The sequence below is a fragment of the Mesocricetus auratus genome, unplaced genomic scaffold, assembly GCF_017639785.1.
Source record: "Mesocricetus auratus isolate SY011 unplaced genomic scaffold, BCM_Maur_2.0 Super-Scaffold_100676, whole genome shotgun sequence".
Taxonomy (NCBI): Eukaryota; Metazoa; Chordata; class Mammalia; order Rodentia; family Cricetidae; genus Mesocricetus; species Mesocricetus auratus.
Window position 1 is genome coordinate 53,078,627 of NW_024429266.1, and position 9,293 is coordinate 53,087,919.

Genomic DNA, 9,293 nt, shown 5'->3' on the forward strand with positions numbered 1-9,293 from the left:
TCGGGAGGCAGAGGCAGATAGATGAATCTCCGTGAGTTCCAGGACAGGTTCCAAAGTTACAGAGAAACCCTGTTTTATAAAACCAAAAAAATTTCTAACATCTGATCCTGACGCCGCTAAGTAAGTGATGGTTGTCCCACTGCTGACAGAGACACCCACACACAGAGGGAAGGGCACAGAACATGGCAGCAGCTGAGCCTAGACTGACATGAGCGTTCCACTCCCTGACGCAGATTACTAAGGAAACCCCTCTTGGTCATCCTCCTGGGTGTGCTAATGCATTTCCTTCCACCCTGCCCCCACACACGGGCACACACATAACTCCTATTTTTTAAACTGCCTGCCTAACCCTCCAGTCTTAAAGCTTTTATTGTTTTCTCATTTTCTAGTTGTTCTGACAGCAAGATGTGTAATACCCAGTACCAGTCACCCAAGAGACCAAGCATCTGCTCCTAAATTCCTTCTGTCCTCTGGTAGGGACCTTCAGGGTCCTTCTCGTGTTGGATTAGAAGTACCAACACATCAGAGAAAGCCAGGAGAACTCACAGAAGAATGCCTCATTCCCATTAATGCACAGGGCAATGAAATTCAAATACAATAACATCTGTATGATGACTCAGCAGGTACAGGCACTTGACCGAGGAAGGAGGCTGACTCTGGTAAGTCTCTGGCCCCCATACAACAGCAACAATAATAAGTAGAAGCATAGAGAAAATGGGCTACATGTAGCTCACAAGTAGGGCACTTGCCTAGCTTGTGTAAATTCCTGGGTTTAAAAGATGAAAGAGAGTAGGAAAAATCTGTGTCAGGAGTGGTGGTGCACACCTGTAATCCCAGCACGTGCGAGGTAGAGGCAGGAGAGTGAGGAGTTGAAAGACAGTTTTGACTCCATTGTACGTTCAAACCAGACTGAGATACATGAGACCCTTTCTAGGAAGGCAGGCAGGCAGGCAGGCAGGCAGGCAGGCAGGCAGAAAACTAAAAAGATGAAAAAAAATTGGTGTTGGAGAAAAACCGGAAGGTGCGTGCATGTTAAAGGTTTGCTTGCCGGATTGCTCAGCAAACTTTCTTAAACGGCTCAGCCCCACCTACTAAGGGATGACGCCGCCCACAGTGGGCTGGGTCTTCCTACATCAAGCAAGACAGTTTCTTAGAGGCCATTCTGATCTGGGCAGTCCTCCAACTGAGATTCCCTCAGATGATTCTGGACTGTGTCAAGTTAACATCCGAAGCAAAGGAGGACATATTTTTAACACTCAAATAGAAAAATACCCATAAATGTTAACATTGTTTCCTGGGACAACAGGACTGTGAGTGCTTTTTCTGGTCTTACTTTGTTACATCTTCAAATTTTTCTTTCTCTTCTTTTTAATTTTTTTATTTTGTGTATATGAGTATTTTGCCTCTGTGTTTGTGCTCCACATGCATAGGGTACCTATGGGAGACAGAGCATTGGATTCCAGAGATCTGGAGTAACAAGACCGTTGTGAGCAGATTGTCCCCTGACCTCTGCCTGCACACATACATGCTCCCCACATACATATAAACACACCCATGCACACAAAATAAGTTAAAATGAAATAATTTTTGGGGGGGAGCCTATAAAATGTAGTAAAAATTGAAAGAAAAAAGTCCAAATGGAACTTTCAGAAAAGTCATTGTTGACTGTTTATTATCTATGGCATAAACGAGGAAGGGGTTGTATGTGTGCGTGTGTATGGTATATGTGTGTGTATGGTATATGTGGTGTATGGTATATACATGTGTATGCTATATGCGGTGTATGGTATATGCAGTGTATGTATATGCGGTGTATGGTATATGGGTGTGTATTGTATATGCAGTGTATGGTATATGGGTGTGTATAGTATATGTGGTGTATGGTATATGCAGTGTATGGTATATGTGTGTGTATGGTATATGTGGTGTATGGTATATGCAGTGTATGGTATATGTGGTGTATGGTATATGCAGTGTATGGTATATTTGTGTGTATGGTATAAGCAGTGTATGATATATGGGTGTGTATAGTATATGTGGTGTATGGTATATACATGTGTATGCTATATGCGTGTGTATGTGCAGGTATGCCCAGGTGTAAGGACACACCTACACAGACCAGAGAGGGCCATTTTTAGTGTCCTCCTCTATTGATTCGACCACATTCTTCTATGTTTGTGTTTTTCCTGACAGGCTTTCTCTGTGTAGCCCTGGCTGCCCTGGAACCCACTCTGTAGACCAGGCTGGCCTTGAACTCATAGATATCTGCCTGCCTCTGCCTCCCAAAAGCTGGGATTAAAGGCATGCACCACTACCTCCTTGCAGCAAGAAACCTCTTATTAGGTAACATTTGTAAGTAGGTTTTGGCTGGACACGGTATGAAGAAATTTATACAAATACTCCTCTGGGTGTCAGCAAGAGGAGAGACCAAACCTAAATCCCACTAGGAAAAGCCTGTGAAGGTCTGCCCCAAGGCAAAGGTCGGCTTCACACGTTTGATATTTGCTACTTTGAAAACTGGACTTGGATTTGCTTTTCCTCTGGATTCTTGAGTGTTGGTGCATTGCAAATACTCTCCTTTTATTACACATTGGTCTGTCTCTAGCGATCTACCATGTCTCAGCAGAAGTGAGAACAGGCAAGTGGCCAGCAGAAGCCTGGGACTTCATAACTTGTCACTAGTGTAGAGAGACCACCAGCCAAGAGATCACCTAGAAGGTTCTGTGGGGGACACTCCTATCCAGTGTGCTCTTAACTGTTTTCCAACCCAAAGGAGAGTCGGAGCTGAGTATGGTAGCACACATCTGCAATCCCAGACCTTGACAGGCTGAGGCAGGAGGATTGTGTGTTTCAGGTCAACCTGGGCTACATAAGGCCAGGGAGATCTTATGGAAAGGAAGGAAAGTGTGAATTAGGACTTCTCTCTCTCTCTCTCTCTCTCTCTCTCTCTCTCTCTCTCTCTCTCTCTCTCTCTCTCTCTCTCTCTGTCTCTCTCTCTCTCTGTCTCTCTCTCCTAGTGACAGGGGACAAAGAACCCCATTAGTATGAGGGATGGTTTGCTAACCAGTACATTAAAGCACAGCCAACCTGCAGCCCGAGTTCTGCTGAGGCTTCATTTTCAGCAGGTCACTAACCCTTTTCACACGGCCAGTGGAAATTAATATTCTGAATGCTGACTCTAGGACATCGCAAGACCCAGACTTCCCAAGACAGACCACGGTGCTCATCTGCACCAAAGCACTTCAGTCCTAAAGAAACCACGGAGGAACTGGGCTGAAATAATGTGAGACGAGAAAAGCAAGCTGTAGCCAGATGCCAAATGCAATTATTTGTGTGGGCGAGTGTGTAAAAGCCCGGAAGACACCATCAATAACGTCATTCTCATGAGGGCTACTGATGTACATTTTCTATGTTTTTGTTTTACATTATTTTTAAATGTAAAAATAAAATGAAAGTTCAATTCTTTTTTTCTTTTGAAAACAAGGGCTCCTGTAGCCCAGGCTACCTTTGAACTTGCTACATAGCTAAGGGTCTCATGCTGCCACCTCCCATGGGTCTAGTGTATCACCACGCTCAGTTTATACTGTTCCGGAAACTGAACACAGGGTTTTGTGGCTGGAAGGCAGGCATGCTACCAACTCCAGGACAGCAGCAGAATAGCTTTCTAATGTTTGTATAATCAGACACAAATTCTAATTTTTGGAAGATTTATGTGCACCCAGTAAAGTAAGGAGTAGGAACAATAAATTTTAGCAAGATCTGCATAAGCTGGACAGGATTAAAACAAAGCACTGGGCTTGCTACACTTGGCTGTTCTGCCCTGCTCCATCAGAGAATCCAGGGATCCTTTGTTTTGGGATATTTTCTGTGATATGCAGAGTCAGCTACATATTCCTCAGCATTTTAGGTCAGCCTTCACCTGAATACAATCTGCCAGTGCATGGGGGTAGGGGAGATATTGGGGTGGAGGGAATGTTGGAGTAGGCTGGGGGGTGCCATGGGGTGGAGGGATGTTGGGGTGAGGTGGAGGGATGCTGGGGTGTGAGGGGTGTTGGAGTGGGGGTAGGGAAGTGTTGCTGGGTTGGGGAGTCTCACTGGGAGGGAGGTTAGTACTACTTCTTGTGACCTGATGGACTTCAATTGATTCAGACCTGTTGGAGGGACCATTAAGAGGATAAAGCTGATGAATAATAAATAGCACATTTACACAGGTCCTGCTGTCCCCAAAGATCTTTAAGTGCTTTATAAACAAACAGATAAATTACATCCTGGGGACACATCCTCCACCACAGAAATGTAGCCGCTTCTGAGGGAGAAAGGGACAGCTGTTACATGGCCAATGTCCAAACGGCCAGAGCACCCTGAGCTGCCTTTTAAGTCAAACTCACCAGAGGAATGCAGACGAAAAGGAACTAATCTAAGAAGAGTGGAAAGAAGGAAGCCTCTAGAAACGACCAGAATTCCCACTGTGGTGAAACAGGTTGTCTTCAGAGATGGGCTTGGAGCTCACTGGCAGAGTGCTTCACCAGTATGGAATGCATAGGGTCCCAGATTCACTTCTAGTACAAGAAAAAAAGAAATGAAAATGAACTTGCCTTCCTGCTCAGAGTCTAGGCATCAAGTATTGTGAGGAGTCCTCCAGATTTGCCTGTGCCAGTTCCCCATTGGTAAAATAAGAACAGTCAAACACCTGGGTGCTGTGTACGACGTGAGGATTAGAAAAGACAAAATAGGAACAATGATTGTCAGAGACAGGTGGTCTAAGTCTTTCCCTTTATGTATAACAATTCTTACTGTATAGATGTTGAATTTTCTTAAAAAACAAAAATTGTTAAAGACAAATGAAGGCAATACCTAGAAACTTCCTTGAGAACTGGACTCTGGTTTATCTATTTATTCTGTTGCACTAGCAGAGGCCACTTTTTTTTTAATCAAGGAACTAGTTTTGCTGCCCTGACTGGCTTGGAACTCCCTCTGTTGACAGATTGGCCTTGAATTCATCTGCCTCTGCCTCTAGAAACCACATCTTATAGAACAATTTTGGCTGCACTGTAGAAAACCGGAGACAATGGTATAGAAAATTAACATTTTTTCTATTTCAAGTTCCTCACACACACGCATGCCTGTCCATGCATACACACATAAACACACACATGCACACTTTCACAAGTGCATACACTGCTGAATATTGTAAACTCTTATCTCCCCAGAAAAGGTATAACCTTTGTTCCAAGCTCTTAGAACCTAAAACTAGATACCATTTAACTTAGTCAAAAAACAGAAATAACAGCAAGGGATACAGAAAACCTTTGTAGAATGTAAACATGAAAGTTCTTGCTTTCAAGGGCTGTGCAGAGAGAGTCTGCTTCAGGGGAAAAGGCATGCTATCAACTGTCCTCAGGACTGTACAATGTACAGATACAGAGATCAGCGGAGGCAGTGGACTTTCATCTGAAAGCAGTCCTGGTGGAGCCACCGCGACTATTCCTAACAGCAGCCGTCATCCCGGAGCACGAACCCTGTTCCTAGGCTTCGGTAAATCTTGATGTGATCCTGGCTTCTTGTGTGAGCCACGAACCCACGTCACAGACAGGCCCAGCACAGGCCAACAAATCAGGATCTCTATTGAATTTCTCCCCTGTCATCGGCACCCCACTACAGCCTTCACAGACCGGAGGATCTGAGAGAGTACTGCCAAGTACTGTCCCCTTCACCGTCACCGCCAGCAAGAACGGCCACTTGAGACACTGGATCCTTCTGCAGTGCTTTAATGCATCTTGAGAGATAATGAATGATCAGCTTCTTGAGAGACCCCAAGCTAAGAAACCCAGCCCCTTATATAAGCCTAGGAGCTCCGAGTGAGATGTGTAGAGCCGGGATTGGTGGTTTGCACATCACCCCAGATGACGTCACAGGAGAGGCACAGTTTAAGCGGTTAACTCCAACTGACAGCGACAGTTAACTCCAACTGACAGACAGTTAACTCCAACTGACAGCGACAGTTAACTCCAACAACAGCGACAGTTAACTCCAACTGACAGCGACAGTTAACTCCAACTGACAGCGACAGTTAACTCCAACTGACAGTGGATGTCCAGCGCCATCTTCTAACGGCAATAGCGATAGCGGGCGGCTCCTCACATCTCCCCTATTCATTTTATTTTTGAAGCAATGAGACACCCACAACTTTGGAGTGGAAGATAGAGTCAAATCCCCATGTGCAAATTCGGAACATGGCACAGCTCCTCTCCAGGTCTTATCCCCCAGAGAAGTCTGACCAGTCCGATGTCTTTTTCTGGGGGAAGGAGATCATGACATAGAACCTTCATGCAAGATGACTTATCTCAGGAGAAAGTCGTTATACATGAACCTCTCCTGTGCCAGTGCTTAGCCTTGCAACTCCTTAGGCTACTGGGCCTGCTACACTCTGTCCGTTGCAGTAAGGACTGGCCTGGAAATGGGGTGCAAGAGCTGGAGGCCAGCGACCTATTCGCTTTTAACATGGTTAACCAAATGTCAGGGGATGCTCCGTGTTCTAAGGCAGCAAGTGCTTGTGCCACCACCACTTTCTCCTTTTGTTTGGGCTCTGCAGTACACATCCAAAGCATCAACACTATTCCACAGCAGAGAACTAGGCTAAATGATCCTACCCCACCCATTCCTTAAAATAAGAAAATGCAGATGAAATCCAGAGGGGAGAGGCCTTCCATCAGAGAAAAGATCCAGATGCGTCGAATTCACTTGCAGGATCGCCATTCTCAACTCACGGAGTGTCTGCTCAAACTCAAAAGTCCAATTCTGTAATAAATGTTGAGACAGAGCTTTTGACAGGTTAGCTGCTCTTGTAAAATTCTCATATTGTACTAAGTGACACAAAGGCCAGGCAACTTTGTTCACATCCCAATTTGGCCATCTGCCACAATATATCCAATTGTTCCTGAACCAAATTAATCTGTTGGTTTACCAACATCAGGCCTCCTTGTATCTGAGAATTGGCAGTGGCCTGTTTATCTAGGACCATGGTCACAGTGGCCTATAGTTCATTAATGGTTTGAGTTGTCTGCACAGTGGCAGAAAGTGCAAGGGCCGAGCGGTAACCGAAGCAGTAACCGCGGCGGTGGCTATCAGGCCCACAATAATAGCAGAGATCCCAAAAATCTCGCTTTTCCCTAAACAAACTCAAATTACTTGGCGCCTCAACAGGAGCTGGAATAAATCGAGGCATGCGCATTACCAAAGCAAAAGGGTGCTTAATAGCATCCCAGCATAATGCATAAAAACAATTCTAAGCAGAACAATTTATTTCTTTCTGATTCTTACCTAAGGTATCATTACTCACAACCCAAATAAAGGGCAGCTGAATAATTAGTTCTCTTAAAAGGGGTATACTTAACATTGGAGGAGGACCAATCAGATGATCCAGAGCTCTGTCCCTCACTCAGACTGTTGCCTAATGCCCCTTTCCAATCAAAAGTAATCTGTCCCTTCTCACTATCATAGGAGAAAGATCAGTACAGCTTCCATTAATTCAAAAGGATTAGCATTAGATCTTTCTGGATCCATATGAATAAAATTATCCTTTAATGAAGAAATCACAGTAAAGCACAAGCTTCCTACTAATGACAAGGTTCTCTCATCCTGAAAACTCTGTATCTGAGGATCTAAAGGCAAAAAGGCAAGCCCCAACTCTCTATTATTTGTGAAAAATCTAGGGAACACCTGGGCATTCTGCATCACTGGCATCGGTAGGGGAAGGTAGACATGATGGCCCACCGTAACTCTCCCATCATACTAGGAACCATCATCCCGAGTAGGAGAGTCTTCATCACCCACTTGGCCTCCATCCTTCTTATTCTGGAGTTGTGAAGGAGCTCTTCGAGTGAGTCTTTCAGGGATCCACAGGGGGTTTTCTTCCTCCTGTGGAAAAACACACACAGCTCCCCTGGATCTTATAAGAATAGGATCCGGGCCTTTCCAGAGATCAGTCAAGACATCTTTCCATTTTACCATTTCTTTTGGCCTATCAGGCTCTAAACTGTGGCGATCAGCCGCAGTGTGGCCTTGGGCATCACAGTTCAAGAAATTAAGGGTAAAAAGTGCCATGGATACAGCAACTCTTGGTACCGAGGGTAGAACATCCTCAATACTCCCCTTTTGTTTAATCAGATATGATTTGAGTGTACGATGGGCACGTTCCACAATGCCCTGTCCTTGAGGGTTATAAGGTAGGCCAGTTAGATGGGTAACATCCATTTGCCGACAAAACTGTCGGAATTTTTGAGAGGTATATGCTGGTCCATTGTCTGTTTTTAAAATTCTGGGTTTTCCCCAAGCACTCCAGGCCTCAAGGCAATGTTGAATCACATATGAGGCCTTTTCCCCTGTTAGGGGTGTGGCAAACATTACGCCAGAACAGGTGTCAACAGAAACATGAACATATTGAAGCCTTCCAAAAGAGGGAATATGAGTAACATCCATCTGCCACATCTGCAATGGTCTAATGCCACGTGGGTTTATTCCCATGTGGGGAGTAGGTAAGAATTCGCAGCAATTCTGGCATTGAGTAACAATTTCCCTAGCCTCTTTCCTGGATAGAGCAAAACGACGGCGCAAGGTCTCAGCCGTCACATGAAAACGCTTATGGAATTCTTTTGCTGCTTGTGCATGGGTAGACAAGGCAGCGGCCACCAGCTTTGTAGCCTTGTCCGCTAAGTCATTCCCTAAGGACATGGGACCTGGGAGTCCAGAATGTGCTCGGACATGGGTAATGAAAACAGGAAATCTCCTATTTAACAAGGCAGCTTGTATCTTCTGAAAGATGTTAGCAACTCTGCTGGAGGATCTTATTATTCCAGCTATCTCAAGGAGATTAACTGCATTAACCACATAAGAGGAATCTGATACAATATTGAGGGGTCCTGGAAAAGCCTCAAGAACCTCCAGTACTATCAGACATTCTACAACTTGAGGTGAAGTTTCATTATATTGTTTAGATATAACCCTATCCTTGACCACATAAGCTCCCATACCAGTTTTTGATCCATCAGTGTACACCACAGTCCCATCTGGGAGTGGGTCTTTAGCTGTCACTTGTGGAAACACTATAGCCTGGTTTAGGGCAAACTGTAAAATTGGATGCTTTGGAAAATGATTATCAATTTGTCCTGAAAAGGAAGTAACTAAAACTGCCCAATCACTAGATGTGGCTGCCAAGGTCTGAACTTGTGCAGCAGTATAAGGCACAATCAAGGAATCAGGATCCCTGCCAAAATGTGTAACAGCTGCTTTTATTC